Raw genomic sequence first — 11,293 nt, forward strand, 5'->3', positions numbered from 1 at the left:
GACTAGTTTGACTTTTGGTCAAACTTGGGTAGAATTGATTATTTGACTAAGGATTAGTCTTAGTTTGGTTTTAGGGAGTTTGGGTTGGCTGTTAGGATGCTGAGGTAGCTGTTGGGTTTCTATTGAGTAGCTCAAGTGAGTCTCTTCACTGTACCTGTAAGTCGAAGGCACCAATGCCGACCCACTGGATTATGTTTGTAGGATGATAGTTGTCTTTGTGTCACTTAATGATATGCTTATATATTCTTGTTGTACTTGTGACTCTTGTTGATATTCATTTATGCTTATGTATGTGGGATGAAATAGACACGGGGGTTGTTACGGACCCAAAACAGCTACATGTTGTTATATGGAGTCATTATGGATTCGGGGGTGATTCGGACCTCGTAGTTGTTACACACCTGACACAGCTACATGCTATTATATGGAGTCATTATGTACTTAGGTTTGATACGAATCTGGGGGTTGTTATGTACCCGACATAGCTATGCGCTGTTATATATGTTGTATGTGGTATTTTGGGGAGAACTCACTAAGCTTTGTGCTTATGGTTTTGTGGTTTAAACATTTTCAGGCACTTCCAGTTTTAAAAAGAAGAGCATGACTTGATCACACCGCATCCCCTGAAGATTTATTCTACGATGATTGTTTATGGTATTACTCTAATGTTTTGAGAATACTTTTACTCTGGTCTTCTTTCAGGATAATGTATGAATGGTTTTGACTTATTTAAAATGAAAATTTTACTCGATATATTTGGGACATTACAAGTTGGTATCAGAGCCTTGGTTTGAGGGATTCAGGCACACTCTCAGGTGTGTCTAAACTCAAATTTAGGATTTCTAAAATCTTTTAAAAAGAAAATGCTTTTCCAAAATGGTTTTTAAGAAAAAGGGGTGCGATGCATGCAATCAGCCAAGCTCAAGTATTTCCCAAAATACCCATACATGTGTTATGATTATTGTTTTTGTATGAGTATATGAGAATTTCATTCTAGATTAGGGCTAATAATATGCTCATGATTGTATGATAGAATGTTAGGAAAGATGCTTGCATATGTCGTTGATTGAGGTTTTGGAACTGCATGCTAGTATGGATTCTAGATGTTGGATGTAATTGCCTAATTTTTGATGCCTTGTAGCCTAGGAGGAATTGAATGCTATGTCAGATTTGGAATATATGTTGGTGGAATTGATTGCTAAGTGTATGCTTTAAAATGTGTATACAATTAGGATCATATAGCCTTAGAAGGACGGATTTGGCCTTATTTCCTGGTCCTTGTATGGTTGTGGGCTTAGGGTAAAATCTTTCATTTGACAGTCTATGCGATCATGTTTTGGGTATAATTTGCATGCATAAGACAACCGACAGTTTTAGTGGAAGTTCCTAGCATCGTAGTAGAAAGTGAGTTGGAGGACGCCTTTATGTTTTAGGGTGTTAATGCCCGAATGTTGCTTGTTTGGTGCTTTTTGGGACTCATATTTATGTGAGCTAACTATTACGTTAATTTGTTAAGTTACATGCAACAAAGCTTAAAAAGTTTTAGAGTGATATACTTGGCTTTATTGTGCAGCTGTTATCTGAGTCCAACCGTTGTTGGGTTGGGTCTTTTATTCAAAAGATTATTTAAGGTTTGTTGCATGTAATGATATTCATGAAGTAGCTAGCTGATATTAATAGGGGTTCTTCATCAATTGATGGCAGGGTGATGTTAGAATCCTAGGTGAGCCTAAGAAGTGCCTTAGAGGAATTGATGTGCTGTTTAATGGTCGGTATTTGTTTGAGAACAGGTATATGTGGTTGGATAAAACGGTAGTGGACATGAGTAGTTACTTAGAGGATCTAGAACGTTACTTGAGGAAAGTACAGATAGGTGTGGAAGGTAGTATTGGGCTCGTACTACTGAAGCACGAGATCCATACTCGAGTTGAGGAAAAATTTTGGGGATTCTAAGGAGCTTATTGAGGGTAGATCGTATGGTTTGGCAACATGATTCATTGCAATGTGTTTCCGTCTTATTCGATTTATCAGGTATGGTTATTCAGGTTGAGGATGAGTCTGATGATTGTTTAGGCCTTAGTGGTCATGTCATTTTTCGTTTGAATGGTGCATACCTAGGTCAATTAGTTGGTTTTGAGGTCTTGAGGGCCTTGATCAAGGTAGTGCCAATTGACTCGCGGAACTCAAGAAGGAAGCAATTGTGATGATCAGCTTGAGGATTATAGTCGGAGGCTAAATGATTGGTAGATGGATTGGGATGTCATTATCCATGGCAGGGGTTATGTTCTTCCAGCTTTCTGTGTTCAGAGGAAAGAGAGAACAGACATGTGATTTTCATAGTTGAGATGTAAAACCAACATGAGGCTAGATAGTTGCGAGTTTTTTGGGCAACAAGTATGGTAGTGTCGTAATACACAAGAGGATCCTTGTGGTATGGTTGCATTGAGATGAGATCAAGGGTCTGTTTTCTTTTAATATAGTCAGGTCAGGTGCTAGTTGATTGTTTCAGGTGATCAGGGGAGTGAATCGGGAATGAAAACTTTTGTTGTCTCTGATGTATCCCAACTATGAGAATGATGCCTCTTGTATTTGTGAATAATTCTCAGGATGAACTGATTATTAGGGATTTGCAGACAAGGTGTGTGGTAGTCATTTGTTTCTAGATACAGAATCGGTGTTACGAATGGACAAAATTATTGCTTGTGCATCTGCATAGGATTATTGATGTTAGAGGTGGTTATGATTAGGGAGTTTTCGAGGTTTCCATCTAAGATTCAGAATACCTTTGGGTTTTCTTGGTCTTTATCTGGAAGATCATCATGTGTTGTGTTATACATTCCAAGGTTCTGGGATGTTATGTGTCTGGTTGATCCAGTTTGATATTTGGTTTGTTTGCAACATCAGTTGGCGGTAGTTCAAACCCTATGTAGGGGAGAACTAGGTATTATTCTTGGAGGATCATCGATTTGTTCGAGTTTATGATTTCAGAAGAGTGGGTCATAGGGATCGATGGTTCGGGTATGTGAGACTTTGGTTCAAGACTTGGTCAAGACGAGGCGCAGAGGTAGTTACTATCAGATTTATGTGCTCAAGAATTCATGAGTTGTCTTCAAGGCAGAAAGATGTGGACAAAGAGCTCGTTATAGAGAGTGGTTCCTTTTGGGAATGCCAAAGAGTAAATCAAGAGGCATTTGGGTCGCTCAGGTTGAGTATCGGTTGTTGAGGGATTTGTCAACACGTTGTATAGATTATTATCTATAGTCTAGGTTGGCCAGTTGTTGATCAAGAAATCAGTGTCAAAGTTTGGTATGTTTAGTTTAACATGAGTTTTGTTCAGTAGTGTATTGGGTCATTGGATTAGTTGTCATTTCATTCTCGATCATTGGTCATTTTGTTCATCGTCAATAGCTAAGGTTCTTCGAATGTTTCGAGCTTTATCAGTTGAAGTTCAATGGATGAGTCAACCTATAGTCAAAATATGTACAATTTTACATTTTGGTTGTTGGGTATGGGTACCCTTAAATGTTGGTTATGGAAGTATTTTTCATAGATGGCTCGGGTTTGGCAACTGTCCTTGGTTATTAGGAGTTCGGACATCGGAGCGGTGTTGGTTAGTTTTTCAAGTGTGGCTTTGGACCTACGTAGAATCCAATTTTGACACGTCATGTCGGAAGGGGTTGGTATTTGGATTGATCCGAACCATGGTTTCAGCAGCATTTCTGGATAACTTTGGAAGTTTTATCGAGCTAGTTAGATATTGGTGTAATCTATTCAGTTTCAATCAAGGTGTGGGAGCTTGTTTCAGTCATTCATGAGGATATTTATGTTAATGATTGAGATTTATCATTTTGTGAGATCTATTGGTACTTAACCCTTTGGGTAAGGTTGTGATTAAAAAGGAATGTAGTAGATCCAAGGTTGGTTATAGGGTCTCTTAAGGGTGTGTATTGTGGTAAATCCATTAGATATTGTCATGAGGGGTATATGTGGATTGAACATGTTTGAAAATGAACAATTGGTTCGAACTATTTGAATGGTTCTTATTTGGGTTATATCCTTTGAAATGGAACAAGAGTACAACATCTCATTCTCTAATTATGTGTGAACATGTTTTCGTCTATTCTTGCATTGATAGTAGCCTTTTTTGTGAAAGTAATTGTGCATTATAGAAGGGTATGGCTCAAGTTGTTTTCGGTTAGTGTTGAGAGGGATGTTGATTACGTTCCTGCAAGTAGGTGGGTTGATGATTGAGAATCTTTAGGCCATTATGGTGTTGGTTGTGAGTCTTTAGGCCAATGATGGAATGACGACAAGATCGGCGTAGTACCGTGAACTTATCATTTTAGTGGTTAGAATGTGTCACGATGTATTGTGAACTAGTAGCTGTATGATTTATATGGGTGGGAATTAGTAGTTATTTGATTGAGACTCTTAGGTCTCAGATCGTTAGTCTTATTGGCATGTTTGGGTGTTAGTGCATTGTTAGGAGTCGGGGGACTCAGTGACCAGCTGGTTCGGATCATGTGGTCAGTAAACGGTATGTGGGAGTATTAATGGTGCATTAAAAGTCTCTTGCTGAATGTTTGCATATTGATCCCCGTTGCTTGTGGGCTGTCTATTAGGAGTTGGTTACCAATGTTAGGTATCGATTCTGAAATCTCGAGTCATGAATTTCGTTGTAAATGTCTCAAGTATTTTTTTCAGGTGGATGTACACCTGTTTTGATGAGGGATTTGGATGCAACATGAGATTCTTGGATTCACCATCACTATGATCGTGGGAGCAGTGGGATAGTGATGACTTGTCAAGAAGTCAACTGTATATTTAAGGTTTTGGGCACATTTGTTGGTTTTAGGGTTGGGTGAAATTCGTGATCAGGATGTCTCAAGTATTCTTTCTACATTGTTTGGTGGTGTTCCTATTCATGGAGCTAGGGGTAAGTACGACGAATGGATGATCATTAGACTTAGGATATGGTTTCTGAAGTTTAGACTGATGGGTTCTCGGTTCTGGGAAGTATAATGAAACAACTCTGTGTTTGCAACTTTATTCCTCTTCATGGTCCGAAGAACATTGTATGTTTCATATCTGGACTCTAACACCTTTTGATCAGTTTATAATGTTTTCTTATACCTCATGGACTAGGAAAGTTCTAATCTTTTTTCCTTCCCTTTCAGCCATGCTAGTTATTTTGGTCATTTAACCCATTTTGGTGTATTGAATTTTAGATCGTGAAAGCTTGTGATATTATTATGGAAACTTTATACACCTAAACATCATGTTGATTCAGATCTGAAGGTTAGAGTCTTGGACTTATTGCATTTAGCTGAGAAAGATGCATTCTTTGTCCCTTTGAGACTTAAAGACTAGATCTTGGTTGTTTGGACCATACTAATAGATAAAGTTGGAAACTTTATCCATTATGAAGCTATTTAGGATCTAGATATGAGGTTATGAGCCTTGTTCTGAAGAGATTAAGCACTTAATGAAGATTTTGGCCTTTTGACCAAAAGTCACGAAATGGCATAAGATGTGTCAAGACGTAACAGTGTCAAGAATCACGATTGTTTTGTCGTTGCATTCTCACGAAGTGACTATGGAATGGTCACAACGTGACGTTGACTTTGACAAAGCTGACCATTGACTGTTTGACCAATTTGACTTTTAGTCAAACTAGGGTAGAATTGAGTATTTGACTAAGGATTGGTCTCAGTTTTGTTTTAGGGAGTTTGGGTTGGCTGATATGATGTTGAGGTAGCTGTTGGGCTTCTGTTGAGTAGTTTGGGTAAGTCTCTTCACTGTACTCGTGGGTTGAAGGCACCAATATCAGCCCAATGGATTATAGTTATTTTTGTCACACTTTCTGATATGCCTATATGTGCTTGTTGTCTTTGTGACTCTTGGTGATATGCATTTATGCTTATGTATGTGGGGTGAAATAGACACAGCGGTTGTTACAGACCCGAAACAGCTACATGTTGTTATATGGAGTCATTATGGACTCATGGTTGATTTGGACATAGGGGTTGTTACGGACCCGACATAGCTACATGCTATTATACGGAGTCTCTATGGACTCAGGGTTGATACGGACCCGGGGGTTGTTACATAGCCGACACAGCTACATGTTGTTTTGTATATATATATATATATATATATATATATATATATATATATATATATATATATATGTATATGTGTGTATATATATATATGTATGTATGTATGTATGTATGTATGTATGTATGTATGTATGTATGTATGTATGTATGTGTATTGTATGTGGTATTTTGGGGGAGAACTCACTAAGCTTTGTGCTTACGGTTTTGTAATTTAAACATTTTCAAATACTTCTATTTTGAAAAGAAGAGTCTGGTTTGATTGCATTGCATCCCCTGAAGATTTATTCTACAATGATTGTTTATGATTTTACTCTTATGTTTTGAGAATACTTCTACTATGATTGTCTTTTGGCATAATGTATGAATGGTTTTGACTTATTTAATATGAAAATTTTACTCGATATTTTTTGGACATTACAAGTTGGTATCAGAGCCTTGGTTTGAGGAGGAGCATGCAGTACTTGGTGTTTCTGATCATATTGACACCCTGGCCATGATCATGGTTTCTAAGAAGAAGCCTACAAAGGGCAGCGATGACACCGAGCCCGTCTATACTCCTACAAAGCACCCGTCCGAGATACCCATTCACCAGACTACAAGCTAGCTTGGATTGAGTTTCTTAGGTCTGATTATGAACTGTATGATGGCAAGGAGGACACTGCCACCTCATCGGAGATCTCACCACCCCACCTACTCCTTCACGTCAATGCTACAAATCACACACTGGTACTCGGGTGAAACAAACCACGAGGAAGACTATTGTTGTTCCCTCTTGAAAGAGAGTGGCATCCCCACCGGCATCACCGCCGCTAGAGAAGAGACCATGTGGAGACACCACTTGGATGCCCCAAATCAGAGCCTGGAGGTAGGAGGAGGATATCAACTCTAGTTTCAAGGTATAGGAGTCCTCTATAAAACTCACTCCCACCCCAAACACACCGGTCGAGTAGGACATCTCCCTCCTGGTGCCACTGACCACCTGTCATTCGGAACCCATAGGAGCGATAGACTCCGAGCTTATTCATTTGAGAATGACACTGAGGCAGATCACGAAGTGGGTACAATATTAAGAGGATGAGAAGTATGTGATGGAGATGAGGAATCTGATCATTTAGGACCAGTTGCAGGAGGTGAGGGATGAGGCCCAGTTTCATTATTACATGTTGGAGGAGGTGATAAGTCACATGGACAGATTGGAGCTCCAGGTGGAGAGGACGGAGTCACGAGTTTCTTTTTCTAATGTTTGGATCAATTATGTGTATAGATAGTTGGTTCAGTTGATGGCTCTCTTGATAGTTTACTATGGATACTAGTTTTCTTTTCTATACCCTAGCACGATGGCTAGGAGGGATACTTATATTTTTTGGGTTAGAGTACTAGAAAAGCTCATTCATGTTTGTTTTGTAACCTCATAGCTTTTCTTACTCTAACCACCCCTTGTTTTGATGGTCTTTCTATATGATATATGATGCGTAGTATACTTTCATAGTTGCATAACCACGACATAACCATGAGGGTACGAACTTACCAAATCTGACCAATTGACTCACATCTTGACACTAACATTAGGAATTAGAAATGACACCCCCAAGAATTACCAGATCTAGCTAAGGTCTTCAACTTGCGTAAGATGCCCAGTCTGCTCAAAGTAACCCACCACTAGACTACGCGGCTATTAAGGCAATGGTCGAGCAAAGGATAGCTGATGCTCTAGCCACACTTGTAAGAAATCGCCACACAAACTCTGGCATAGGAGCGGGAGTAGAAAGCTCCCAATTAAACCATCAAGGTGCTCAAAGGACGTGCACCTACAATGACTTTCCAAATTTCAAGCATAAAATGCTCTCTAGGAACGAAGGGGTCGTAGGCCTCACGAGATGGATTGAGAAGACTGAGTCTGTCTTCGAAATCAACTCTTGCGCGGAAGAAAGCAAGGTTAAGTTCGTCGCTTGCAATTTCCAGGATGCAGCTATGTCTTGGTGGAATATAAATGTCAAGACCATGTATCTCGCAAATGCTAATGTCTAACCTGGGAGCAACCGAAACGAATGCTCATTGAGGAGTATTGTCCTCGAGAGGATATGCAAAAATTAGAGTAGGAGTTGTGGAACCTGACGATGAGCGACGCCGGCATATCGACCTACACCAACAAGTTCAATGATCTCGCAACCCTTTGCCCAAAATTCGTGAATCCCGAGTACAAGAAGGTGGAGAAGTACATATGGGGATTAGTTCAACCTATTCAAGGGTTGGTAACGAAATCTCGACCATCGACATACGATAGTTCCAAAAGTTTAGCATACAACCAATCCAAAAAAGATATAAGACGAGACACTTTGGTCTAGAAATCTGACATCTCAAAGCGGATTCAAGGGTACCTCCAAGCAAGCTCCCATCAAGAGACGTGAAACTATCATGGAATACACTGTCAGTCTAGCTCCAACACCGACTGTACCCCCACCCCCATATCCCAAGGACCTACATGGGTAAACTCCCAAAATGCAACCTGTGTCACTTCCGCCACTCTGAAAAATGCATGCACTGTACCATGTGCAATCATAGAGGGCATACCATAAAATATTGATGACAACCTACAACTGCTCCTACCGCCACGACCAAGTCAGGGGAGGCTGCTTTGCCAGAAAATCAAGCCTGTTTTGAGTGTAGGATTACTGGTCACATCAATAGAAATTTCTCAAAGCTGAGGAACGAGGGAGGAGATGTTCAAGGAAGAGCGTTTATGATTGGCACAAGGGATGCCATCCAGGACCCCACCGTTGTGGCATGTACATTTCCTGTTAATGGTTTATACGCATCTATACTCTTTGATTCCAGTGCTGAAAGAAGTTTCATTACACCTAAGTTTAGAAAACTTTTAATCCATAAGTCTAGGAACTTAGATGAGCCTTATATAGTATAAATGGCCAACGTAGAATCTGGTAGTACCCAGGAAATACTAGAAAATTGCCTTCTAACTCTCAATAACCATACCTTTCACGTCAACCTCATGCCTATGATCATCGGTAGTTTCGTTGTCATAATTGGCATAGATTGGTTATCACCAGGCCGAGATGAGATTTTATGCTACGACAAGGCGGTACGATTACCTTTTCCCAATGGGGATTCCTTAGTAATCTATAGAGATAAGACGAGTAAATGTTTTAGAATCATCTCTTGCATGAAGGCACATAAATACCTTCACAAGAAATATCATGCTTTCTTGGTCAACATTGTAGATAAGAGGGGTGAGAGGAAAGAAATCAAAGACATACCCCAAGTATGTAATTTTCCCGATGTATTTCTGTGGGACTTGTCTGGACTACCACCAATTTCTAAAATTGAATTTTGAATTGATCGAGTTCCAGGGGCAGCACCAGTGGTAAAATCTCCTTACTGATTACCGCCTTTGGAAATGCAAGAGTTGTCTAGTCAATTCATGAGCTTTTTGATAAAGGATTTATAAGACCAAGCTTCTCACCCTGGGGAGCCTTGGTGCTATTCGTCAAGAAGAAGGACAGAACCTTTAAAATGTGCATCGATTATCGAGAACTGAATAAGCTAACAATCAAGAATAGATATACACTCCCAAGGATTGACGATCTATTTGATCAACTCTAGGGATCCAACTTCTACTCAAAGATTGATTTATGGTCAAGGTACCATCAACTATGAGTATAAGAAGAAGACATCTTGAAGACGACATTTCGAACTCGCTATGACCACTACGAGTTTCTAGTTATGCATTTGGCCTAATTAATGCCCCAGAAGTCTTCCTGGATCTAATGAAGCGTGTATCTAAACCTTACTTGGACAAATTCATGATCGTATTCATCGATGATATATTGCTATACTCACGAATAGAGGAAGAACATGACCAACACCTTCGAATCATTTTGGAGCTCTTAAAAAAGGAGAAATTGTACGCAAAATTCCGAAGTGTGAATTTTGGATCAAGGAAGTACACTTTCTAGGAAACGTGGTCATCAACAAAGTAATTCATGTTGACTCTTCCAAGATCAAAGCCATAAATAATTGGGAAAAACCCACAACGCCAAAAGTGGTGTGTCAATTTATAGGATTGGCAGGCTATTACAATATATTTATAGAAAATTTCTCAATGATAGACAAACCCCTCACAACACTCACGTCGAAGGATACAAAGTTCAAATGGAAAGAACAACAAGAATCTTCATTTCAGAAATTGAAACACATGTTGTATAGTGTCACACCCCCGGCCAAGGCGGAACACGTCGGGAGTGGGACTAAGTTCATGGATCACAGATAAACTGAATATATAGCACAAGTACAACGATAAACAAAATAGCATTTGTATTCCATCATTAAGTTTGAATACAGGGTTCTTACAGATAATAATAGTACAGTAGTTGCCTTTAACAGATAAGCAAATAACAGGAACAAGCTAGCTAGGTCGTCTGCAATCCACGACTAATCTTCTTCCTGAAAGCCTGTCTGATGATCCCCTAAGAATACATGTAAGTTTGAAAGTCAACACAAAGGTTGGTGAGTGTCACAGGTTTTCTGCTAACGCAGTAATACTTTTAGTAAGTCTAAAAAGTATTATCTTTGTATGTATAACAACAGTTAAACAGTGTTTGCAATGAGTCTTTAAAAGCCAAAATGTATAGTTTGTATAAGTAAAACCATACGTAAAACTGTGTTTGTAATGAATCTTTGAAAGCCAAAACGTTATGTTTCATAAGTAATTCCATACTTAAAACTGTGTTTGTAATGAATCTTTGAAGCCAAAACGTTATGTTCCATAAGTAATTCCATACTTAAAATTGTGTTTGAAAGCAACCAAATCCATGGTTGTACAGGTAACGAATAAAGTTTTCTGCCAAGGTTGTACTTCACAACCGCAGATACGGATAAACAAACATACGGATATACGGATACAATTATCTGCCAAGGTTGAACTTAACAACCGCAGATACGGATAAACAGGTAATTGACAAGTATATTTGATAAGCGTACACATCAAAGAGTACAATACTTGTATAACTATATAAACTTATATGTTTCTATGTATGTATGAGGTATAATTAGACTACCACGTTGATAACCGGCTATACAGTTTTAGCACAATTTTTGTCGGAACGTATATGGTATTTTTATTAATCGTATTATCTTAACAAAATAACATATAAAAA

Source organism: Lactuca sativa, chromosome 8, assembly GCF_002870075.4.
Source record: "Lactuca sativa cultivar Salinas chromosome 8, Lsat_Salinas_v11, whole genome shotgun sequence".
NCBI lineage: Eukaryota > Viridiplantae > Streptophyta > Magnoliopsida > Asterales > Asteraceae > Lactuca > Lactuca sativa.